The sequence below is a fragment of the Pongo pygmaeus genome, chromosome 3 (genome assembly GCF_028885625.2).
Source record: "Pongo pygmaeus isolate AG05252 chromosome 3, NHGRI_mPonPyg2-v2.0_pri, whole genome shotgun sequence".
Taxonomy (NCBI): Eukaryota; Metazoa; Chordata; class Mammalia; order Primates; family Hominidae; genus Pongo; species Pongo pygmaeus.
The window spans coordinates 125,198,649-125,225,359 of NC_072376.2; the positions used below are offsets into that span (position 1 = coordinate 125,198,649).

Here is a 26,711-nt window from a genome sequence, read left to right on the forward strand (position 1 = left end):
GGCCAGGGCTGCCATTTTATTGGACAGTGCAGCTCTAAAGCAGTGGCTATAAATGTGAGACCTCCCAACAATAGATTAGCATCACCTGAAGTCTGGTCAGAAATTCAAATTCTTGGGTGCAAATCAAAAACCCTTACTGAATCAAACACCCTGGGGGTGGGAATCCAGCAATCAGCATTAGACAAGCCCTCCAGATGATTCTGATGCTAAAGTTTGAGAGCCACTGTTCGCAGGGAAGAGTAGAGTGGCAAGCAAGGGGGAAGGGCAGAGAGCCTGAATGGGGATATAGTGGAGAGGGTCAAGGTAAGGAGTAAGGAGAATCCAGTGAGAAGGCTGTAGGAGACCAATCCAATTTAAAAAAAAATCTCTTTTCAATCAATTCTGGGAACTGTTGCTTAGACTGGAGCCCTTCTGCGAAAGCTGATGGTCACTTTACTTGCTTGGAGATCCCTTGTGGAATTAGCCTAGTGGCATAAAAGAACTTTACAAACCTTCCAAGGAAGGCGAGAGCAAAACGGCCTCGCAAGAGGGAGTGACTCGGCTTTGACCTTTGGGCTTAGCAGGTTTCTCTGACTTTTGAACATGGGCTGAGCGATGTGGCACATCACTATAACTGGGGTTTACTCCCCTTGTTCCATCCTGCAATCACCAGATCCCCTGAGCCCTGCATTCAAAGCTGGTAGTGACATTAGCTTAAAAACTGAAAATGATGTTTTAATCATCATTAAAAACATCAGTCCCGCTGCACTGGGGGTTTAATGTGAGTTGGGAGAGAAGCTGCTCATAGTTGGTAGACTATTTTAAGAGCCCACTTATGATACCTCCCGCTATGCCTCTCTATACTACACAAATTTCACAATTGGAGAAATAGAAGCATAGAGAATTTAAGAAGTTTGAGCCCAGCTCATAAGGTCACTCAGTAGCAGCTCTAAGGGGCAATGTCTATTAGGCCTTCTTTAGTCTCTAATGTATTTAATCTGGCAGCTTTTTGAACTCTGAGCATCATTTTCTTTAGCTTGCCCAGCAAGCTATAAATTAAGCAACCGCACCTCCTAATGACTTTTAGGATGTTCTCCTATTGTGCCAGACCCCAAGTGCACAATTGCTAAACCACTCTGTTTTGTAAATATGGAGAACCATAGCACCCTGTGAGTCAGGTGCTCCTAAAATCTATTTTTAATATCTTAGATTATTAAAAATAGTTTGAATAGATTCCATGATTTGTTTTTGTTTCATTGTATCCCAATCTGGTCGATTTCAATATTAGAGTTTGTCAGAGCTGGATGGTCATATTTTCATAGCTGATTAATTGTGAAATTCCATTCTCATGTAAAAAATAGTTAAAGATTACTGAGTTTGTCTTTTCATGTTTTCTCTCTTTTTATAGTTTATTCATAAATATAAACTTTCTGTGATTTTTTTACCTTGAAATGAATCCTTCCTATAAAATGTTTCCCCTCTGGTTTTCAAATTAGCATTGTACTCAGAGCATAAACACTGTGTCTTTAATTCCACAAATAACAGATCCAAGTTGAGAACAGAATGCTTAAGAAAAAGGCAAGTCACAAACAACTGTTTTCCACAGTTCATGAGTTGGTAAAATTAAGAGTCATTTATAATGTTATTCTCTTGGGCTGAACTTAACCAAGAAAAATGACACATGTTTTGTGTTTTGCTTTCTGGTCTCCACTGTGTTCCCATTTCCTCCCTCCCCACTGCTCTCCTCCCCTCCTCCCCTCCTCCCTGACTCTGCAATCCCTTTTCCTGTGGTGTGTGGCCACAGACAGAAATTTATGGCAGGGGCCAACCTCCTTTACACTCCACACAAAGCTTGCTGACTTGAGAGAGTTTGTCGGCGCTCTCCCAGAAAAAACACCTGCAGTACGCTCCCCAAGAAACCTGAAGAGATGGGAGATTAATGTGGCTGTAATAGCTGGGCAGTGTTTTTGGTATTATGCCCTCTCCCTAGGTAGATGGGTCTTTTCCGAGATGATACCAATTATTTATTGCTGAAACATCTGTTGATAACTGCAGCTGCCCTTGTAAAACAAAGCATATCGCGGGGTCACAGGCTACGGGGACCTAAAATCCTACCTCATGCTAGTTTCAGTCTATTCAGCAACACCCTCAAGTCCATGGGTTACCATCATCTTTAATGTCTCATCGTGCCGTAGAAAATACTTTGTAAACACCAAGCTGCCCTGCCCTATAGGCTTTGAAGTATTATTTCATCTTCATCGGTAATTTATATTCCAGCGCCATTGTACTGTGGGAAAAAGAGGGGGAACCTTTTTTGTTTTCCATTTAATTGTATATCGCCTGACACTTTGACCTGTATTATTAGTATTAGTCAGAAAAAGGATTTTCTCCCTCTCTTATTTAAAAATAAAATTTCAAGGGAAAGTAAGCGTTCCTTCAGCTCTTTTCACTCAAAACAATGTTTACACTCTGAGAGGGAAAGATGAAAAGCATGAGCAACTTTTTTCAAGTGTCGGAGAAGGGCATTTCAGTCTGTGAAAGAGAACAGTAAGGCCCTTATAAATATCATTCAGCAAAACCTTTGATGGATTTTTCAAAAAGTATTGAAGGCATTTAGCGTTAGCTTCTGTTTAGCTCAGCTTTGGGCCATGGCGGTGGAGTGCTAGCTAGGAAAACCCATAGAATGCTAACTTGCTGCTGAGATGCCGGGGAAGGACTCAACGTGGATGCCACCTTGGGAATTTTTCTTTCCGTAGTTTTCACTCTTCTAAACAACAACAAAAAATGTCTAGTGAATTAAAAGAAAATATGAAAGTAAAGCTTTCAAAAGGTAAAGTAAAGGGTGTGTTTGGATTTGCAAGTGGGAGCAGATTGGGCTGCAAGGCCAAGAGCTGTGTGATAGCCCTGAGTTTGGACATTCCCTGCACAGGTTTGGGGGTCCTGACGCTGGAGGGATACTGGCCTATTTCTGTGGAGGGAGGGGCCTGCTGTCAGTCAGCCCTGGATTTACTGTGGTGCCCACTCACGGAGATACGAGATCATTTTTGTAGGTTGGCACTAAAAGCACAGTCTGAGGACATGAAGCAGGCTCAGAAGGAGGATATTCTTTTTCCAATGTCCTTTTCAACTCTACAACCATGAAAAATGGATAATCTGATAGCCCTGATGTTGTAAATATTTTTGGATAGTATCTGTGGTGCCTTGGAGTGATTTGAAGAGGCACCACAATAATAATAATAATAAATGTTGAGTTGTTTCCTTATGCTATTTTGTGGAAAGCCCCTGTGGATGAATAAAGTTTGATCAATTTAGTCCCAAGAATTTTTTTAACTTTTATTTTAAGTTCAGGGCTACAAGTGCAGGTTTGTTATGTAGGTAAACTTGTGTCACAGGGGTTTGTTGTACAGAGTATTTTGTCACCCAAGTACTAAGCCTAGGACCCATTAGTTATTTTTCCTGATACTCTCTCTCCTCCCATCATCCACCTTCCAATAGGCCCTAGTGTGTTGTTCCCTTCTAAGTGTCCATGAGTTCTCATCGTTTAGCTCCCACTTATAGTAAGAACATGCAGTATTTGGTTTTCCGTTCTTGTGTTACTTTGCTAGGGATAATGGCCTCCAGCTCCATCTGTGTTCCTGCAAAAAACATGCTCTCATTCTTTTTTATGGCTGCATAGTCAGAATATTTTTTCTAATATGTCTGTTTGCATTATCTTGGTGCCTTTGACTTGTTGATATTTTTATTTTTATACTAAAGATGTTAGAGGGGTGAGATTTAAAACATGAATAAACATGAATAAATGTAAGAGTTGGTCATTGCAAGATTGCAGAAAATGCTTTAAAAATGCCTAGTGTGACTAACTTGTGAGCTCAGGGGATGGAGGAGAGACTTTAGCAAAAGAAACCAAAGTATGAATTTATTAGGAAATGAAATATCAAGTTAAAGAAAGTTATGGAAACAGTAAAATTCCCTCCATGAATAAGCTCTTGATTAGAAGATGTCCTTAAAACTAATTTTAAAACATTTATTCCAGGTGCCGATTTTTATATTCATAATAGAGAATTCAAAAGCAGTAACAGGTGCTGTTTAGATTATGATTCTTTCATCATTTTTCATCTTACGTGCTTTGGGGCTTTCATAGCAGAAATCTTTTTCATCAAGTTGCAAAAAAAAAAACCACAAAGTGAAGATAAACTCTGCATTCATTCATTCAACAAACTTTACTGGGTGTCAGCATGTGCCAGATGTTTGATAGAACACTGAAAGAAGTGCAGAAGAAAGAGAAGACCCAGTTCATGTCCTGCAAAACTACAAAAATGAAGAGAGAGGGCAACCCTTGTCAAAGTCCAGCTTATTGGAATGGTTCTTCCCATGTATTGACCTCCTAATATGTGGCAGTTGCTCAATCTATGTTCTTTCAGCTATGACGACAACCCTTAAAGAGAAATGTTATAATTCCCTTTTCACAGTTAAGAAAATTAATGCTCAGAGAAGTAACTTTTCAAAGTCACAATTTGAACTCCCCATCTCTCTATGGACAGCTCTGTTCTTTCCATTCAGGGGCACACAAGGAGGGCCATGCTGGCCTTTTTTTTTTTTTTTTTTTTAGACAGCGTCTTGCTCTGTTGCCCAGGCTAGAGTGCAATGGTGTGATTTCGGCTCACCGCAGCCTCCACCTCCCAGATTCAAGCGATTCTCCTGCCTCCTGAGTAGCTGGGACTACAGGCACGCACCACCACTCCCAACCAATTTTTGTATTATCAGTAGAGACAGGGTTTCACCATGTTGGCCAGGATGATCTCAATCTCCTGACCTCGTGATCCGCCCGCCTCAGCCTACCAAAGTGCTGAGATTACAGGTGTGAGCCACCGCGCCTGGCCTGTGCTGGCTTTCAAGATGTTGAGATACCAGTGGTTGGTCACAGCCATAGCCAGGGGCCTGATTGCTCCTACTCTTGTCCTGACTAATTCAGGAACCTCTGGATCTTGCCATGATCTGAAAATGAAAGTTTGTCTCAGAAAGAACCTTGCTCCAGCCAAATGTCTGGTGTCTCTGAGGCTGCAACAATTGTATTTTGTTTAGGTCCCCTAGATAAGAAGCAGATCAGGAGAATGGAGTATGAGGAAGGGAGCTGAGCTACTTGTCAAAGGCAGAAGAGCATGTGGTGACTGGTTGGACAGACGGGGTGGGCACTAAGTATAAGATTTCAGTCTTGCGATGTACAGGGCAGTGATGCCTTTACCTGAGACAGCACAGGAGGGGAAGCTGGCATGTGCTTCTTGGATGTCTTACAGACATCTGAAACTCATGGTCCTCCTCTTCCCTGCTCTCAAATAAGGTCCCCTTTCAGGGTCCAGTAGCATAAGCTGGGAACTTCAAGGTCATTCTTGTCACCTTCCTCTCCCTTGCCTGACATATCCACTCCATCACCAAGCTTAGTAGGTCTTATTTTCTAAATTCCCCTCCACCCCATCACTACTTCTGTTCCAGCTGCAGCTATATCTCACCTGGGCTGCTGTCATTGCTTCCTGAATAGCCTCGCACATCTACCCTGCTTCACTCCTCCACATCATTTCTCCATGCACAGAGGTGTTTGTGCAAACTACAACTCTAGTCTGTCACCCTAGTATGCCTAGGAATGCAAAACTCTGAAATGAGGCCCATGGGCCCCGCCAGGCATAGTCCTTCCCTTGGCTGCCCCTGCTGCATCTTCTCCATCTCATGGCCTCCTTTCAGCCCACACTCTTACCGGGATTCTTCCATGCACATAGCTGCTCTCCATTCCAGAAACATTCTTCCCTCCCTCCTTTGCCTGATTAATTTCTGTGTATCTTTCCTTTCTCAGCTCACATCTCAGTTCTCAGGGAAGCCTGCCCTGATCTCTGGGACTAAATCAAAATTCCCCAATATAGGCTTGGCTATAAGGTATCACCTTTTCAAAGTTGCAGTTTACATTTGTTTGTGGGGTTTCCTTTACATTTGTTTACATTTGTTTGTGGGGTTTCTGTCTCTCTCTTCTGCTAGCTACAAGCTTCATGAGGACAGGGCCTTATCTCTGTTCACCATCATATCCCTGACACTTAAAATGCATACCTTCAATGAACACCCTTGGATGGATGGATGATGGATGGATGGGTGGATGGATGGATGAATGAAACAGTATTAATGTTATTTGAAAAACATGGTGTTTGATGTGCATGTGTGGTGGCGTATATATGAGGCTGCCCCATGTGTGGCCCACAGTCAGACAATTGTCTAGGTACTGGTCAGGAGGGTAATGCCCATGTATCTCTCAGGGATGGAAGGCATTTAAGTAAATGCCTTAAATGTATCCTGATAAAGAAATGAAGTAATCACCTGAAGAAGATAATGCTATTTGTTGTGCATATCATAAATTGGAGTGGGGAGATCCTGAGTTTGGGGAGCACAATGAACTGCCAAGGAAAGAATGATTATGTGAGGTCCTGCATAAATGTTAGGCTTGAGAGAAGTGGAAAGAGGAAGCATATGTAAGAGACATTACAAAAAACAATCTAAGGTATGTCATGATTCATGGAATGAGCTAGACTGAGGTAGATTGTATTATTCTTCCCACATATTCACTGTTACTGTGTGACTTGCATGCCTTCCTCTGAAAGGAATATACCTTCCCATGGAGATATTAGGCTTGGCCCTCACAACCTGTCTTAGTCTATGAAATGTGGCTGGAAGTGACATATGCCAGTCCCAAGCAGAAGATTTATGAGCCGTTGTGTTGTTCAGCAATTGGAAGTTTTCCTTTGCCTTGTGAACAAGGTAGGGGCTACTCCCTCAATCTGAGAAGGGCAACAAAGGTTGAAGAGAGTGTCAGTGTTACAGCCAAACTGCAGGCCGTAAAAAATAAGGACAACAACTGCCAAAACAATTTTATCATTAAAGGCAATTAAATTTTAGCATTATCACAGTCTTACCATGTATCATGGGTTGAATTGACCCCCAAATGATGCATTAAAGTCTTATCCCTCGGTACCTCAGAGGACTTTATTTGAAAATAGCGTCATTGTAGATGGAATTAATTAAGTTAAAATGAGGTCATACTGGAGTAGGGTGAGCCCTTAAGCCAATGTGACTAATGGCCTTGTGAGAATACCTAGAGACATAGGGCAAATGCCGTGTGATGATAGAGGCAGAGACTGGAACCATACAGCTGCAGACCAAGAAGCACAAGGGTTGCTGGCAACATCAGAAGCTAAAAGAAAGGCAGGGAACAGATGCTCATGTTAGAAAGAGCATGGCCCCACTGACATCTTGATTTTAGACTTCCAGCCTCCAGAAGTGAGGAATGATACATCTATATTGTTTTAAATCACCCAGTTTATGGCCTCCTCAGGAAACTAACATACCAAGTGCATATGTGTAAGACAATGAAGCAAGAAAGCTCTCAAATGACTTCTAGATTCTTAGTATGTAAGCCTGTGCCTCTATAGAACAGAAAGCAAAATAAACCCCAGTCCACAGGAAAAAACAGAATTTGTTCAATGGAATATTTCAACAAAAATGCTTCTAAAAGGAAAAGAAGAATAGGCTGTAGTATCTACTAAGTTATTTTATTCTTAAACATAACTAGAGAAAATAGATTGGGAAAAACATATCACTCTTCCCACTTCATCAGTTTGTGGTACATAGTACAGTCAAGAGCCCACTAAATATTTCCATTTGGATGTCCTAGATGTCTCAAGTTCAATAGGTCCAAAACTGAATTCATAATCTCTCAACTTCTTCTCCCTCCACCAACCAAACTTTATCCACCCCCAGTGATCACCATATCGGTAAATGGCACTACAAACCACCCAGTTCCCCAAATCAAGACCTTGGCTTTATCTTCCCCCCAACCCTCATATCTCATTTGTTACCAAATCCTAATAATTTTTCTCTTAGATGTCTGTCAAACACATCTTCCTTTCCCTAATCCTACTGTAACTATTCTGGTTCCGAGCATATCATCTCATTCTTAGAATATTATTATTATTAGGTTAGTGAAAACGTAATTGTGGTTTTTGCAATTAAAAGTAATTTCATTTATCTGAGACAATGTATGTCTCTGTTGCCCAGGCTGCAGTGCAGTACAGTGGTACAATTTTGGCTGACTGTAACCTCTGCTTCCCAGGCTCAAGCCAGCCTCCCATTTCAGCCTCCCAAGTAGCTTGGACTACAGGTTGCATGTCACCATGCCTGGCTAATTTTTTATTTTTTTGTAGAGATGGGTTTCCCAGAGCCATGTTTCCCAAGCTGGTCTCAAACTCCTGAGCTCAAGTGATCCACCTGCCTAGGCCTCCCAAAGTGCTGGGATTGCGGGCGTGAACCACTGTACCTGGGCCTCTTACCTAAATTATATCCAACTCCTCTCCCTAACTCTAGTCACATTCCCTGTATCTGAAAGAACAGGAAGGTCATGCTGCAGACAGATTTAAAAACAAACAAACAAACAAACAGACACTCAGGGGCTGAAAACAAAGAAGGTTTATTCTGTCCTCTTGCTACATGTCCATCTGAGGTCAGTGGGAGGCTCTGCTTTATGTCAGTCTCCTCAGGAGCCCAGACTGATGAAACATCTAACATGTAGAATATGGCTGGTTGCCATTGCAGGGGGAAGCAGAAATAAGGAATTGCACACTGGGTTTTAAATGCAATTAATCCAACAGATGTGGCCATTGGTCAACAGAAGCCATGTGGTCACATTTCTTTTCAAGAAGCCATAGAAATACAATCCCACCATGTGCCCAGAAGGAGAAGACCCAGAAATATATTGGCAGATAGGCTGCCACGGCCTGCTAGCTTCTCTCCACAATGGAACTGAAGCATCTTTCCAAAAGAGCAGGCTGGCATTCCTTCATACTTAAATTTGGGGCAGGGGTTGGGGGGAGTTGGAAAAAATCTCAACTAATTAAAAGAAAATAACAAAACAAAAACAAGACAACCATGTAGATCTTACAGAAGTACCTAATACTAATCCTCAACAAGAAAATCTTCTAAATAAATTTGGGTGAACATTTTCATCAAGGTGGTGAGAATACTGGTTACTTTTGTTCTTTATACTTCTTTGATTCTTTACAATAAACATTGCTTACCATTATAAATAAATGAAGGGAAGAGAGAGAGAGAAAGAAGAAGAATTGTTAAACAGTTGTCCTTAAATCTAGACAAGGTCAAATGTTCAAAAACCTAAACTTCTCACCACTTTTCTAAGAGCAAGTACAAATACTGAAGTGCACACATCTTAACAATGGAGAGGCTAAAGTCATTAATTAAGTGACTTAAGTACTGAATCTTTTCACCAAGTAAAGTAAGAATTTAAAATGCAATGTTATTCCTTCCAAACATTTTCTCTTCCCATTTGGTGGCCTGCTATAAGCTGAGTATCATTGTTCTTCTGTTATATTTTTTTAGATCATTTTAGCCGGGTGTGCATACACACATGTATGTGTGAAATATATATATACTGTATATATAATTGGTATTGAGTACAAGTTATTTCTCCATCAAATGATAGAACAACAAAGCTGGAGAGAAATTCACAGGTCTTCTATTTCAAGCCCATTGTTGGGTAGGTGGGGAAACTGAAATCTAGAGAGAATGAGAAGAGGCTCACCAAGTCACACAGCCAGTTCGTGGAAATGACGGGACCACCACAGCCGGGTTTCCTACTCCTAAATGTGATGTTTTCTCCCTGAATCTACATGACTGCCTGGCTAGGCAGGCTGTTGTAGGGCTGGGGCAGCTTGCCCTTGTTGCACTCCTTTTCTCTCTGCTGCCCCATAGCCTGCCCCTCTGCTTCTTTCTGTTAATGTGATTTGACTATTTTATTCGGAGCAGAATTAATTTAAACAGAATTTGTATAATTTTCAATAATCAACATTTAAAACTTGAATTTCTTTTGCTGAACATTATAGGTCTTGTTTTGAAAAGAAGCCAGATAAAATGTTTAGATGCTTCAAAAATAAATTTTATTTAATAAGTGAAAATTAGTTGCCAAGAGAATGGAGCTTTGGGTGAAAATATTAGCCCCAAGGCCTATGTATTTTCAGACTTTAAGGTAGAGTCTGATTAAAATCACCAAGGATTTAAACCCTGCTCTAAAACTCTGCCAAAAACTGCCCTTTTAATATAGTACTTTCAAGTTTCAATGGAAGATAAATTAAAATGGTGGCTTGTCCTTAAAATTCTACCAAGAAACTTTGGTTGCCACAGAATCAGGCATGCAAGTTATCCCTTTGATGAGGCTAAATCTATGGCATGAATTTCATGTCTCCCCATAATGAGGCCTGAAGACTGAGCCAAGTCCTGGAGGAGTTGATTTGACTAAGACAAGTGGGCTGAGCAACCCAGCTCAAAATGCTAGCAGAAAATGAGCAGGTTCAAGTGTTGGGCAGACAAAAGAAAGTGATGACCTTCAGAAAATAAATCCTAGGGATGTGTTCATTCTTTCTGGCAGCAAATAAGAAAAACATCATCTCCCAAATCTTATATGTTAGGTAAATGAGGAGCTGAAATAATATTATCTCCATATGTCTGACTGTGTTTATATGAGGTTGAACCATATGAAAGTGTCACCTTTGTATGCAACAAACGTCAAACACCGGCAATCTCATATGATTCAATGTGATATATTCTTCACAGCATATAATCTTGATGACAGTCCTGCAAAGTGAAATTTATTATACCCATATTGCAGATGAGATGATTGGCTCAGAGAGCTTGAGAGACATTTCCAAGCCATGTCACCAAGTATACTTCAGCAGAGATATGCCCTGGATTTCCTTCTCCCACCCTTTCATCATGTGTAATCACCTGCCTGCTTCATAAAACAAGATTATCTCACTCACAAGGGCAAAACCAAAGCATTTTTAAGCTCAACAAATTCGTAGATTTTGAATCAGTACTTTCTTTTATTGGATATATTTGTACAGCACAAAAGAAGTTTGCTATTATGCCATGAATCTATTCATTTGAATCAATTGTATTTAAAACATTTTTATTGCTCATCTCATCTGTAAAAACTTTTACACAGGCACCGCATTATACATTTATTTATTTAATGATATACATGTACTGTGCATTACTATGTATATAGATTTCAGTAGAACAGAAATTTAAGAAGAATAAGACAAAGATTAAATGAATACTTTAAAATAAAGTTTGAAGTGTAATATTGGCATGAGAAACTTTTTGTTCATGTTAAAATTGTAACATACTATGTTTAGTTTTAAAAATCTTGAATTAGTCCTCTACTCTGAAGATGTAGCTAGTACAGTTTATTTTAATACTTGATTTTAATGACTGTCACAGTTGAAAAAGTATGTGTCAAAGATGTGTAGATCCAAATAGAAATGGTCAGCTATGATTACAAATTCACATCACTCACATTTCAATCCATCTACCAATTATGAGGCATCATTTGTTGAAATGCAGCTAGCAAATTTCTGCCTTCCCTAATGTCAATTGCATGTTTCTGCAAGTTAATCGGAGGATATTTTTTTTAACAAAGGATGTCAAAAATCCATTCAAACTCTTCATTTGGAACATTTTTTTAAACAGGTTGAAATTGTTTTCGTTGTCATGTTTCCTTAGGAAAGAAGGAAAGAAAAAAAAATTCCCATTTGTGTGTTTTAAAATGTGTGATATTTTTAGTACCTAAACCACAATGAAGAAAATACTTCCAGCCCTCATTATTTGAAAGATATTTTTCAGAATACCTGTTGCATAGCATGCTGTTGTCAGCCACTTGTCATCACAGAACAGGCTGACACAAAAGCCTTTCATAAAAGAAAAATGTCTAAGCTCCATATCTGGCCATTCCCTAAGGAACTTTGCCTGGAGGTTTTCGTAGTATTTCCCCCTCTCATTATGAATTATTCCAAAGTATCTATGATTTGTGATACTAGAAACTGTAAACCTACTTACCAACTATATAAACCACAATACAGTGTGTACAGTGAAAATGGTCCAAAAAGAGAGTTCCGGTCATCAGCTCCTCCAGGATGAAGCACGATTATGTGCCATCTGTGCTGAGTAACCATCCAACATAACAGAGTAAGGCGCTTATGTCAATTCACTTTTTAAAATGTTGGTGAAGCTTAATTTCTTTCTCATTGATAAATTTAAATGGAAACTTTCAGAATTTTCTTTATATTTTGAGATATCAGAAACTGATTTCATAATCTCACCCTCAATCCACTGTCAAAACAATATGTTATTATTTATTGAGCATCTACTAAGTGCTAGGCACCTTACATGTACTCCTCTGTAATCTTTTCAGTAATCTATGTAGAGCTGTTATTTTTTTCTTTTTTTATGTTTTTGGAGACAGAGTCTCACTCTGTCACCCAGGCTGGAGTGCAGTGGCATGATCTCGGATCACGGCAACCTCCATCTCCTGGGTTCAAGCAATTCTTGTACCTCAGCCTCCCAAGTAACTGGAACCACATGCGTGTGCCACCACACCCAGATTTTTTTTGTATTTTGACAGAGGTAGGTCATCACCATGTTGCCCAGGCTGGTCTTGAACTCCTGAGCTCAGACAATCCTCCTTCCTTGGTTTCTCAAAGTGCTAGGATTATAGACATGAGCCACAGTGCCTGGCTCTGTGGCGTTGTTATCTTCACTTTATAGATGAAAATGTTGAAGTCTAAAGGTTAAGTAACATGCAAAATCACGTAGTGCCTCAGCACAGCTGAAACCCCTTTTCTTTGCCTTTTCCCACAGCATCTCCCTCTAGTAACGGATTTCACTAGCTTCTTCATAAAAGTAGTCCCAATATTGGCTTCTTTTCCACATATGTGTGTAATCTGTCACATTTTGAAAATATTATCAGCTCAATTCTGGAGCTTTTTATGTATTCTCTATGTGAAGACCACAGGCAAAATATATTTCTTTCATGGCTGTTGAAAACATCCTATCACACTAGGCATGAATTATTAGACTGGTGCAAAGGTAATTGCAGTTTTTGCTATTGCTTTTAAATGGCAAAAACTGCGTTACTTTTGCACCAACCAATATTTCCATGGGCACTGTATGTGAAATCGAGACCTCTGTGTCTTCTGGAGTCACTGTCAAGTACCACTTTAAAAGAGCTTAGGGGCCAGACCCCTAACCTGTCTCAGTAGCTCTCCTATTATATTGCTTTGGTCACAGAACTATGATAGCTTCCCTTCACTCTTTGTCTAAGGCCATACCTTTGCCTAATATGCTTAAAATGCACATAATTTATATCTGTTTATGACTTAAATGACTTATAGTATAGAGATTCCAAATACTGGTCAATAGGGTGAATGGATTAGAATTACATGGGACATGTATGCATTAGCTGGGGTGGGGTGGGGAGCAGCTTCTTAAAATATATATATTCCTAGGTCTTACTACCTCGAGATTCTGATTTAGTGGATCTTTATTTAGATCCATGAATCTGTATTGATAAAACATTACTGTTGATGAGATTGGGCACAGTCAGATGGTGTATATATAATTTAATATTGGAGAGTAATAAAGTCTATGATGACAAAGCAGAGTCAAGAGATAGTGAGTGATTATAGATACTGTAATATGATTGTAGAGGAATGGTTATGGAAGGACTTTTTGAATAGGTGACTGGAGCCCAGATCTGAATGAGGGAGCCATGCGGATATCTGAGGGCAGAACATTGCAGATGGAAGGAGCAACAAATATAAAGACTTGTTGGAGGATGAGCAAAGAGGCTGGAGAATGGTGAGAAGTGATGAAAATAAGAGTAAATAGGTCAATGAAGTATTAAGAGGCAATATCATATAGGATTTTATTGGCCATGATAACAGACTTAAACTTTTTTAATTTTTTTAAGAGACAGCGTCTTGCTCTGTTGCCCAGGCTGGAGCACATGTGATGGTGTGATCATAGCTCACTGTAACCTCAAATTCCTGTGTTCAAGTGGTCCTCCCACCTCAACCTCCAGAATAGCTGGGACTACAGGCAAGCACCACCATGCCTGGCAAATTTTTTAAAAATATATTTTTATAAAGACAGGGTCTCCCTATGTTGCCCAGGCTTCTTTCAAGCTCCTGGGCTCAAGTAATCCTCTTGCCTCGGCTTCACAAAGTGCTGGAATTATACGCCTGAGCCTATATTTATGGCTGGCCTAAATTTTATTTTAAATGTGATGGGAAGCCGTGTTAAAGTCAAGAGCAGGGAACTGACATGATTAGGCTTACATTTTAGAGGGATCACTCTGTTTGCTGTGTAAGGGAGAGGAACACCAGAGGCAAGAGCAGGGACCCTATCCAAGCAAGACTGTAACAGTGGCGTGGACTAAAGTGGGTCACCTGGAGGAGATGAAAAATGGTCAGATCTTACACGTATTTTAGAGGTAGAGCCAACATGATTTGCTGATGGATTGGGTGTAGAGGACAAGGGAAAAAAGAGTCACAAACGTGGAGTCAAAACTCCAAGGTTTTGTCCTAAGCAAATGAGTGAATGAGTCATCACTACAGAGACAGAGAACACTGAGGAAGAAGCAAGAATGGAGGAAAAATAGAGTTCTGCTTTAAACATGATGAGTTTGAGATCCTGACATCCAACTTGGGCTATGGCGGGCAATTCCATATACAAGTATGCATTCGAGGAAAGAGAAACAGGATGGTATTTAAACGTGGGATTCATCATCATAGTTGATATTTGAGGCCATGGGACAGGCTGAGTGTCACTGGAGGAGAGAAGCAGTCTCAGAACTGATCGCTAGGGCCTTCCTTGTTCAGAATTTGGGAAAGAAGCATGATCCAGCAAATCAGAGCAAGGAAGGGAACCAGGAGAATGTGCAATGACAGAAGCCACCAGAAATTTTTTTCTTTCTTAAAGAGGGATTGATTTGCTCAGCTAAATCTTCTAGGAGTTTGAATAATACGAGAATAAATAAATGGTCACTGGATTTGTTAGCAACCTTGAAAAGAATAGGTACAGTGAAGTGTTGGGGATGAAAATTATAGATTTACAAAAGAGTGGCAGGTAAAGACGTGAGGACAGTGAGTTTAGACAACTCTTTTGGGATTGGCTAGAAAGGGCAGCAGAGAAATGGGATAGGAGTTGGAGACAGATGTGTGACCAAGAAAGGATTGTTTTTCTCTCTTTTTTTTATTTTACTTTAAGTTCTGGGATACATGTACAGAACGTGCAGGTTTGTTACATAGGTATACATGTGCCATGGTGGTTTGCTGCACCTATCAACCCATTGTTTAAGTTTTAAGCCCCACATGCCTCAGGTATTTGTCCTATTGCTTTCCCTCCTCTTGTCCTCCACCCCCCTACAGGCCCCGATGTGTGATGTTCCCATCCCTGCGTCTATGTGTTCTCATTGTTCAACTCCCATTTATGAGTGAGAACGTGCAGTGTTTGGTTTTCTGTTTCTGTGTTAGTTTGCTGAGAATGATGGCTTCTAGCTTCATCCACATCCCTGCAAAGGACACGGACTCATTCTTTTTTATGGTTGCATAGTATTCCATGGTGTATATGTACCACATTTTCTTTATCCAGTCTATCACTGATGGGTATTTGGGTTGGTTCCAAGTCTTTGCTATTGTAAATAGTGCTGCAATAAACACACGTGTGCATGTGTCTTTATAGTAGAATGATTTATAATCCTTTGGGTATATACCCAGTAATGGGATTGCTGGGTCAAATGATATTTCTGGTTCTAGATGATTGTTCTTAAGGTGGATGCTATTACAACATGTTTGGATGCAGATGAGAATTATCCGGGGGAAATTAATGATGCAGAAGAGAAGGAAGATATAATGTAAAGAAGGATGAGAATTGAATCTATAAGTAAGGTATTTGTATCACACTTACCAGAGGAGGGTAGATGAAACACATAGGTTCCAACTCAAGAGAGTTGACAAATTTAGGTAAAAGAATAACGACCATCTCTTCTCATTGACTCTCTTTTCTCAGTGAAATAACAATCAAGGTTAACAGCTGAGACTCAGGAGAATTAGAGGAATTTTGGTTGGGAAGAGAGAAGGAGGTAGAAATGTAGTCCCAATTGCCGGGCAGTAATGGGGGCCATCTTCAGGTTACAATCATAAATTTAAAGTATCATGGTTGTGTTTTTTTCCAGCCATTTTCACTTGCTTAGGTAGAAGCTCAGGTTAGGCAGATAATTCGATATAATTTTGGAATTTGGGATGCCAATAAATAACATTGATCTTACCCTCCTGCATTCAGAACCAATTGAAAGACAGATACAAAAGAGTAACTTTTATGACTATAAAACAGATAGGAGAATGTGGTTTCCAATATTCAGATGTGGGTTGGAAAATTCTTCACCCCAGACTCATCTTGTTGCTGGCAGGAACCTTCCTTCAGGCAGAACAGGCCAGAATGTACCCTCTCCCCTGGCAGGAAGATGTGAAGAGAAGAGAGAGGAAGGTCTGAGCCAGGTATGTCACCCCCATCAGATAATGTGTTTCATCCACAGAAGGGAGGTGAGAGTGAGGGTTGGGGAAAGAGCCTGGAAGATCAGCCTCGCTCAGCCAGAGTGCTCAACTCTGGCTGCTCATTGGAATCACCTGGGATTGTTAAAAGAAACCGATGCCGGGTGTACTCCAGAGATTCTGATTTAACTGGTCTGGGCTGCCATCTGAGCATCTGGACTTTTGAAAGTCCTACCGGGTGACTCTAATGTGAGGCCAAGGTTTTTCTCTAACAATAAGCATGGTTGGCATTTGCCAGAAAAATATAACAGAGGCAGAAAAAGGGAGAGGAGACAAGAATGCTTTTTAAAAGTTATTACATTTATGCACTATGGAATTTAAAAAGGCAAGTGAGGGCATGAGATGACTGATGGGATAGTACAAAACAGTAGGGTCAGTGAATTGTATGGGTGTCCCAGAAAGGTTGCAGAATTGTTGGATTTGTGCTATAGAAGAAGGAAGCTGAAAGAACAAGAGATAAAGACCAGAGAAAGCAATGCTTAAATTGAGATTCTTAAATGCTGCCAAAATGGTACATTCTAAGATATGACCAACCATGAGAGCAGGTGACTAAGGTGGGGTGTAGAAGAAGATAGTTGGAGAGAAGAAGGTCATGGGCAAGAGACACCAGTGTGCTGGAGGAATCATCAATGTGGATGCTGAAATCACAAAGAATGATGACTGGGCTCATGCTAGCCATAGCAACCTGGGCACCAGAAGAGAGGTAAGCTGTGCAGGTCCCTAGCTCCCAGGGCTATGAGATTCACAGAGATCCTGGCAAAATGGTTGCCTATTTTAATACTGCTTTCTTTTCCCTTTAACAGATGGCCAACTCTATATACAGTAGAACTGAGAAAGGGCGAGATGATCCAAAATATTATCTTTAGATATTAAGATACAGAAAAAACTTACAACTATTTTTCAGGAGGGTTTGAATCTGCATTTTCTATTGGTAAAAATGAAAGAAAGGCCAATGAAATGTTTACAGGCCCTGAGCATAAACCTTAAGAAACGTCAGCTTTTTCTTCTCACCTCCTTGTCACATTTAGTGGGTGGACAAATATGGAGCATGCTATGTTTGGTCTTCCATTGACTTGAGTCCACCAGTTTGATCTGTACCACTTTCACTCTGTTTTTACTATTGATGGATAACTATGCAGGTGTCAATCACTTTTCATGTGTTTATTCTGCTAATTCCTCATCTCAGGACTTCCCCACCTCCCTTCCATATTTCCCTGCCTTTTACCAATCTCCCAATTTGTTATGCAGCAATAATTTCCCTTTACACTGCTCCTGCCAATTGCAGTGCCAGATGGCTTCAGTTCTGAGCCCCCTCACCCAGCCCCCCCTTGAGAACAGCTGCCATTGTCATTGCTGTGAACACATCACAGCTTTGAACCCATAGCTGGGACCTAAACTTGATGCTCAGCATCGGGAGGGGCTGGCGCTAATGCAAGGAACCATGAAAACAGCACACACGGTTTTCCTTGCTGCTGTTTAGCAAGAGCCCTTAGAAAAGGCTCTTTAGCATTTTTTCAATCATCTGTGTATCGAAATCTCATTGTGGAGTTTAATTCCTTTACCACCTGACTCAGCTTCCTAGCCATGAAGTTCCCTTTGTGCCTTAAACACAATTAGAACCCCATTATTTCCCATCCTGAAAACAGATGTGAAAAAACAACCGTGTGTGTGTCTATGCATGTGTCTGTGTACATGCGTTTGTGAGCCTCTGTCTTCAGAAATCCAGCACATTCTCTCATCCACATCCACATATTTTTATGTAAACATGATCATATAACAGGAAAAATACAATTTGGTTGCTATTTGGACAATCTTCCCCTAAGTCAGCCTCCGAGGAAAAATAAACGATTAGAATCCCTGTACGTTTTTGATCTTGAGCTATACTATGTTCATCCCAACACTAAAACTCTGTTACTGTGACACTACCTAAAAAGATCATATTTTTGAGTCCTCTGTGATGGCAGGTCAGTCGTGGGCCTAAAAACCCAAACAAAAAGAATCCTGAATCAAATTCCATGTAGACCAATATGCATTTCAAAGGCATTGCCCATGTAGTCAGTGGGTTAGGGTTTTTGTGTTGTTTTCTTTTTCTTTCTTTTTTAGGGGGTGGGGGAGGGAGAGGGACTCTCTTTCATGTTAATCTAATTGTGCATAACCCAGGCACATTTTACCATGTAGGGAAACTCTTTAGCGTCCCTTCCCTACCACACACTTTGGCCCTCTTTCATTTTTCTCCTTCTGATGTCAGAGTGCCCCCCGCCCCCTCCCCGGCATACATTTTGGGAAGATTCCCAGGATGATGATGTATTCTGCTTTGCTGCTGAGGAATTTACTATCCCCTTACTTGGCAGCAAATGAAAGTGGGTATTAATTTCTCAGAGTGCCGGTAGAAACACGACAGAGGGGCTGCAAGAATGATACCCACCTAAATCTGTATGTAGTTCACAGCATGCTGCCATTTCAAAAGGGAAAGAGAAAAGAAAATGAAAAGAAAGAAAAGATTCTCCTGAGTTGACTTCTCTGCATTTTGCATCGTTAGGTCTTGGAGAGAGATGCGAGAGGTTTGGGCCCTGAACGGAGTTAAATTATGCAGCTGCAGGGATGCCAGGTCCTCCAGAATAGGATGCTTCGTTTAGATTTTCCACAATGCTATTGAAGTGCTTATTTTCCTCCTGAAGAGACACAAACAGATGCAAACTTCTGTAAACACTTTAGAAATGAATTCAGTGAGTTTGGCCTCTCAGCAGTGCTCAATAGCTGACAGAAAAATGTCTAATTAGTGCAAGTGGAAATAATAGGGCCACTTGGATTCCTTCCATCCTCCTCCAAGTCTACTTTTCCAAGGAACTCAAAGGCCCTTTTGTCTGGCAGGTCACCCTCTCTCAGGCTTTTGTGCTCCAATCTATTAAGAGTAGAAGGGGGAAAAATAGATTAGGCAATGTTCTCTGCTCAAATATATGGCGTGTTCTTGAGGGATGCAGAATGGGGTGTTTGCAGCATCAGTTTACAGGTGCTTGGGGAGGGATTCCTCCATTGGTGACAGCCAAAAGCAATTCGCACGTGTGTGCTGAGAAGGCCCCCTTTCAAGACCCAGCTTTCCCTCACCAAGTGCCACAGAGCCCGCTCATTTTCCTTTTCCTTTCTCAGTTTCCAGTAATATCAATCCTCGGAGTTGGTGAAGAGAAGAAAGAGATTGAAAAAAATGAGAAGTTTAGCCATTCTCTGAGATAAACCTTGTAGATGTTATATGCATGACCCATTATTTCTGTTTTGCTCTATTGAAACTTCCACTGAAACTCACTTTGGGAGTCTGTCTTTGCCTGTTTATACCTCGTCATACAAGTGAGTGGAAATAAATGGCTGACTTCTTTCCATTTTTTTCATACTGTTCCATGTCATTTATTAAGCACCCACAATCTACCAAGCTCTGTGCTGAGCATTTGACCCATACTTCCTCTAATCCTGAAACAGCACCAGAAATCAATATTATCCACATTTCACAGATGAGGGCATTGAGAATAGAGCAGTTAAGTAACTTGCCATGGCAAATAAGTGCTAGAGCTAGGAAACAAACTGAGATACCCATGGTTTCATCTCAGACATTATATCGCTTTAATCTGTAAACATTTAACTTGGATCAATTTTTATATCTTCCATGTCTCTACAGCATATACCTAATTTTTACTCTACCTTCTTGAACTGTAATTTGGGGGTCACTTTCTATTGATTTCTTTTTCTGTGCAATCTGGGCTTCTTTCATACCTGGCTATTTTTGACTGAATGCCAGATTGTAAACTTTACCGTCTTGGATTGTGAACATTTTTGTGTGCCTATAAATATTCTTGAGCTTTGTTCTGAGACTCAGTCAAGTTAGGAAATAATTTGATCCTTTTGAAGCTTGCTTCTAAGCTATCAGAGTTGGCCAAGAACAGTTATAGTCAAAGGCTAATTTAGTCTCCCTACCGAAGCAGTACCTTTCTGAATACTCTACCCCATGCCCTGTAAATGACAAGACTCTTCTACACTGGGTGATAGAAACACAAGCTGCTTGAGGCCTAAGAATTGCTTCCTATGTTCATTTCAGGTGGCTTTTTCCCCAGCTTTGGGTGGTTTCTTTCCATGCAGAAGCTGATCAGTATTCTGCTGAAGACTCAAAGGGGACCCTCTGCAGATCTCTGAACTTGCTTTGTGCAGCTATTTTCTTCTGGTACTCTGCCCTGTGAACTCACTACCTGGGCCTCTCCAGACTCCAAGAAGCTCTGTCTTATAACTTAGGGAGACCATTTCATAAAGGATGTCACTGGACTTACAAAGTGTCCTTGTAGCTCACTGTGAGGAGTGCCCAACTGTAGTGATCCCCAGCTATCACAAAATCATCATTTGCTCTCATAATACCAACTTTTGCTAGAGAATATCAAAGCATGAAAATTAAAAGCCACCTCCCGGGAAGTCTTCTTTCCTTTCTCTCATTTTTAAATATATAACAAGATCACTCTTTTTATTTGGAATTTGTTTTTATTTGTCCTTGTTTTCCTTTTCATAGAATTTTCTCATTATAATGAAGGAAGTGGGGCCCCTAAAACCACTGTTTGGACTCAACAGTGAGTTCAGCCCCAGCTTTAAAGACCCAACTTTTCTGTTTGTTTTTTGAGATGGAGTCTTGCTCTGTCACCCAGGCTGGAGTGCAATGGCACAATCTCGGCTCACTGCAACCCCCGCCTCCCAGATTCAAGCGAATCTCCTGCCTCAGCCTCCCAAGTAGCTGAGATTACAGGCGTGCCCCACTACACCTGGCTAATTTTTTGTATTTTTAGTAGAGACCAGGTTTCACTATGTTGGCCAGGCTGGTCTTGAACCCCTGGCCTCATGATCCACCCGCCTCGGCCTCCTAATGTGCTGCGATTACAGGCATTGGCCACAACACTCTGCCAAGACCCAATTTCTTATTCCCAGATTAGGCACTGCTCCACAGAATCTTGCTGAGGCCACAGGGAAAAGTAGAAGATGAACTCATGCTCAAGAGACTTGTGTTCCTAAGTATTGGTAAAGATGTGGAGAAAATGGAACCTGTGCACTCTTGGTCGGCTTGTAAAATGGTGCGAACTCTGTGGAAAACAGTATGGATGTTCTTCAAAAAATTAAACATAAAACTCTCATGTGATCAAACAATCCCACTTCTAGGTATATATCCAAAAGAAGTAAAGCAGGGTGTCAAAGAGATATTTGCACACCTATGTCCATGGCAGCACTATTCACAATGAAAAGAGGTGAAGCCACCCAGATGTTCATTGATGGATGGATGAATGAATAAACAAAATGTGGTATATACATACAATGGAATATTATTCAACCTTAAAAGGGAAGGAAATCCTGCCACATGCCACAATATGGATGAACCTTGAATATATCATGCTAAATGAAGTAAAAAGACTAATGCTGTATGATTCCACTAATACGAGGTATCTAAAGTGGTCAACTTCATAGAAGCAGAAAGTAATGTTGGAGCTCAGAAAAGGATACCCCAAAGTAAGGCATTTTGGCATGCTAAGTACTTTGAAGTAAAGGAGATTGGAAGACCCTGGAAGCAGCCTCAGAAGCAAGTTTTCTCTGACCTTCTCCTGGTTTCCTGTCTCTCACCCCTCTTTCACCACTACACCAAGTCATAGAAACCACAGAACTCCTGTTCCTCAAGACAAGTCATAGAAGTTAGAACCCCTCTCCACCAAAGCAAGCCATAAAACCTAGAAATATTGCTCTAACCTTTCCCTGCCTTTCTGTGTAGAGGCTGGCCATAAAAAAATTCTCTGTCTTATCTTGTCTGATAGATTATAAGACCTGTACCTGGAAGGAAGGATACTACACAGACAGGCTGAGAAAAAGCTCACCAGATAGGTCTTGCTGAGTCCCATCACACCTAGTCTATTATCATTAGTCATACTCCTTCTGTCCAATCACATTTCTACATGGCTGTCTATTCTTTGTCAAATTTAAGCCTTAAAAATGGGAAGTTTTTCTGGGTCTTTGGGTGTTCATTTCTAAAGACTCCCATGTAACGTCAAATTTTGATTAAATAAATTTGTTATGTTTTTCTCTTGCTAACCTGTCTTGTGTTATAGGAGTGTCAGCTGTGACCCTTATGATGGAAGAGGAAAGGTGTCACACCTCTTCACCCTTACAGTAGAATGGTGGTTGCCAGGAACTGGGGAGAGTGGAAAAAGGGGAGTTGTTTTTTAATGGGTATAAAGTTTTGGGTTTGAAAAGTGAAAAAGGTCTGAAGATCTGTTTTGCAACAACATGAACATACTTAACACTGCCGAAATGCATACTTAAAAAGGTCAAGATGGCAAATTTTATGTTATGCATTTTTTACCACTATGAAAGAGAGAAACCAAGAACAGTGGCTCATGCCTGTAATGCCAGTTACTCAGAAACTGAGGTGGGAGGATCACTTGGGCCCAGGAGGTTGAGGCTGCAGTGAGCTATATGATCAGCCACTGCACTCCAGCCTGGGTGACAGAGTGAGACCCTGTCTCTAAAAATTAATTAAAAATAAGTAAATAAAAATAAAAGAGAGAGAGACTTGAATGTTTGCCTTGCTCTGACTCTTTTGATTTTGTAACTTTGGAAAGTCACTTAATCTCACAGCTTCAGCTTCCTTTTCTTGTTTAGATTTTAGAGTTACTATCAAATTTAAATGTCATAGTGTGTGTTAACATTTTTCATAGACTAGATGGTCCTATACAAGTGGAAACCATTATTCTCTGTGAGGAAAGAGTGGGGAATCACCTCTGGAGAATAGCCTGCCTCTGAACATTGCCACCCGAGTAGTTACTGCAGCTTCCCTAAAACTGAAGTGAGACACCAATAAGAATGGAGAGCAGTGCTGGACACGGTGGCTCACGCCTCTAATCCCAGCACTTTGGGAGGCTCAGGTGGGCAGATTACGAGGTCAGGAGTTTGAGACTAGCCTGGCCAACATAGTGAAACCCCGTCTCTACTAAAAAATACAAAAATTAGCCGGGCGTGGTGGCGTGCACCTGTAGTCCCTGCTACTCAGGAGGCTGAGGCAGGAGAATTGCTTGAATCTGAGAGGCAGAGGTTGCAGTGAGCAGAGATTGCACCACTGCACTCCAGCTTGGGTGACAGAGCAAGGCTTCATCTCAAAAAAGACAAAAAAAAATGGAGAGCAGAACTAGAAATCAAGCACGCACTGAAGTGTAACATCAAAAAGAGGGCATTCACAGGCTATCTGAGTACCCCCCAAGGTCCATAGCCATGAGCAGGGTGGCAGGAATAGTGTTGTTCTTTCTAAGCAAAAGTAGAAGGAAGGCTGTCAGTGGCAGAAACTTCAAGTACTGAAGATAGTAGCTGAAGATACAAAACAAAGGACTATATCTATGTGTCTTTAGCACAGGAAGGACCCTTGCTGAGAGACTGGCCTTATTAGACACAGCTGGCCACATATAAAACCATCAGTTTGCTTTTCCATCTTTGATTTACATTTTATGAATGCCAATGACTGACTTTTTTTTTTTTTTTTGAGACCGAGTCTCACTCTGTTGCCCAGGCTAGAGTACAGTGGCACAATCTTGGCTCCCTACAACCTCTGCCTCCTCCTGGGTTTAAGTGATTCTCCTGCCTCAGCCTCCCTAGTAGCTGGAACTACAGGCATGTGCCACCATGCCTGGCTAATTTTTGTATTTTTAGTAGAGATGGGGTTTCACCACGTTGGTCAGGCTGGTCTTGAACTTCTGACCTCAAGTGATCCACCCACCTCAGCCTCCCAAATTGCTGGGATTACAGGCTTCAGCCACTGCACCCAGCCAACAGATTTTTCTCATTTTGAAACTTGTATTTTTCAGATTGATGGTTTATTTGACAAACTCAGTCGAAGTTTTGAGCATGGCAATTTTAGTTAGGCTTTTTCTGATTGGAAGGGACAGAAGCTCAATCAAGTAAACACATAAAAGGGGGTGTACATTATTTTGAAAATACATGTGGCATACTAAATGAGACATGTAATTCCTAGAATGGCACTCACGAAAACATGGACTTGCCTTCAGAGCCATTCTTGGATCTTCCCTTGTGTTGCCCATAAACATGGCTTGGCTATACTCTACTTTCTTTCTATCCTTCAACAACAGGCAAATTCTTTCTATATTTTTTAGTTCAGATTGATAAGTTGGTTTTTTAAAGCCTGGCCACAGAATCATGAGGGGTCAGGTTATCAGGTAGCTACTCTCAATCTGGTGGCCTTGATCTGGTTGTGGGGTGGAGAAAAAAGGGTGTCAAGGCCAAGTAGCAAAATACACAGCTACCTCAAAGACAGGGGCTGTGGGCACAGCAGTTTCCCTAGAAATGGTTATGGTGTGCCTTAGAAAGGCCTTATTCATGTCAGGGTCTTTGGGAGGATCCGATCAATAGTACCTCTCTTCCTCTCCTGGATTCTGAGCAAATGGAGAAATAAAACAAAAGAGGCAAACAAGAGATGAAATATTCCCCTTAATTCTAATAAAGGGTAAGTTAGAAGATATAGCTTTGTATTAGACATAGGGAATCTGCTAGTGGAACCCCAAAATTATATAGACTTCCCCATTTAGTCACAGGAATTACAGGGTCAAGCAGAATACTCCATGTAGGCTGGCTTACTAGACAAGACTTATGATATAGAAAAGTAACGACAAATTGCTGTTTCCTTTAGACAGCTTGCTCCCAAGAGAAAAAAGGGAGAAGAGAAGTCATACATGCCCACTTTATTCTTCTAAAATTTACCAGTCAGATTAGTCACTCCACCCCTCATGAAGCAGAGTGGGGAAAGTGATAGAAAGAGGCTGAGGATGCTACGGTCATTGAGCTTCCGTCACATGGAAGGAAACATCGAGAGGAGAGAAGAGATATTCTCCCCAACAGTTGGCAACTCTATCACAATGAGAGCAATGATAGACTCAGACCAAAAAGATAAATAGAGTAAAAAATTTCGTACTTAATAAACACATTGGTAGTTTAAAAATCTTAACATGTTAAGCATCAGTTTTAAAAAAGAAAGATTATTGTGCTGGTATTTGGCAGGCATTACCTGATTGATGAAAGCCTGTAAATACAAATATCCTGTAACCAATTATGCATATGGCATTTATTAACATAATAGTAAATATCAGATAATTGACTCTAAGGGGACCCTCTGCAGATCTCTGAACTTGCTTTGTGCAACTCTCTTCTTCTGGTACTCTGCCCTGTTAACTCCCTACCTGGGCCTCTCCAGACTCCCAGCAGCTCCATCCAGCTTCCTAACATAGAGTCAGGACAACAAGGGAGCATGGAGGATCTGGATTTGGACCTCCTGTGTTCAAACCCCAGCTCTTAGTCACAGGTCATGTCACCCTGGCATATCACTTCACCTCTCTGCATCTCAGGTTTCCCATCTTACAGAAGAGAATAATAAGAGAACATGCCTCTTAGGATTGCTAGGAGGATTTATTGAATTAGTGCATATAAATCACCTAGCACTGTGCCTGGCACCTGGTTTTGCCCAGTAAGTGTTAGTACTTAGGATTATGTGGTGATGAAAGCAGTACTTTGTGTAGCAACATTGTGGTAGGAAAATGGGCAGTGCTTACAATGCTTTCTAGGCTTCATGCGTGAATAAACATGCCCAGAAAGCACTCAGCATGATTTAGTTTAGCATATGAAGATAATAGTATTTGGGTGATAAACTCATTTATGCTACTAGCTACGTAACCACTAAATCAAAGGTCTTTAGTATAACACCCTAGCAGAGCAAAAGATGATGATGTTTTTTCATAAAAACTTCATTATTTCTACTTCTCGCTCTTTATGTTACACTTTCATTTCATGCCAGTTTTCTTCTTTTTCTTATTTTATTCATTGACTAAACATGATGATATAAATCAAATATGGACTGTTATCTAAAATTCTGTATTTCGTCCTAATCAAAATGTAGGCAATAAATGAAGCAGAGTGTCATGAACTAATGTGGAAGTTCTCCCAGATGATGATGATTGAAAGAAGAAAACAGCAGAACAATATGTTTAGTGTGACGTCATTTATGTATGAGAGAGAGAGAAAGAGATAGGAAGGGTAGGAGAAGGCAAAGCAAGACAACGATCAATTAATGTCTAAATATAAATAAAAGGATAGGCTTTCTGGAAGGAACGTCTCTCCCAAACCATTGTCAAGGAGAAGTGGAGCAGGAAGAGAAGAAATAAGATAAGGGATGGG

At 40.8% G+C, this 26,711-nt stretch overlaps 1 protein-coding gene across 18 annotated transcripts in view; it reads left to right on the top strand.

Annotated features, from left to right (window-relative positions):
* ALPK1 (alpha kinase 1) overlaps positions 1–26,711 on the top strand; it is a 218,997-nt gene that overhangs the window by 93,032 nt on the left and 99,254 nt on the right. The gene's annotated exons all lie outside the window — the stretch shown is intronic.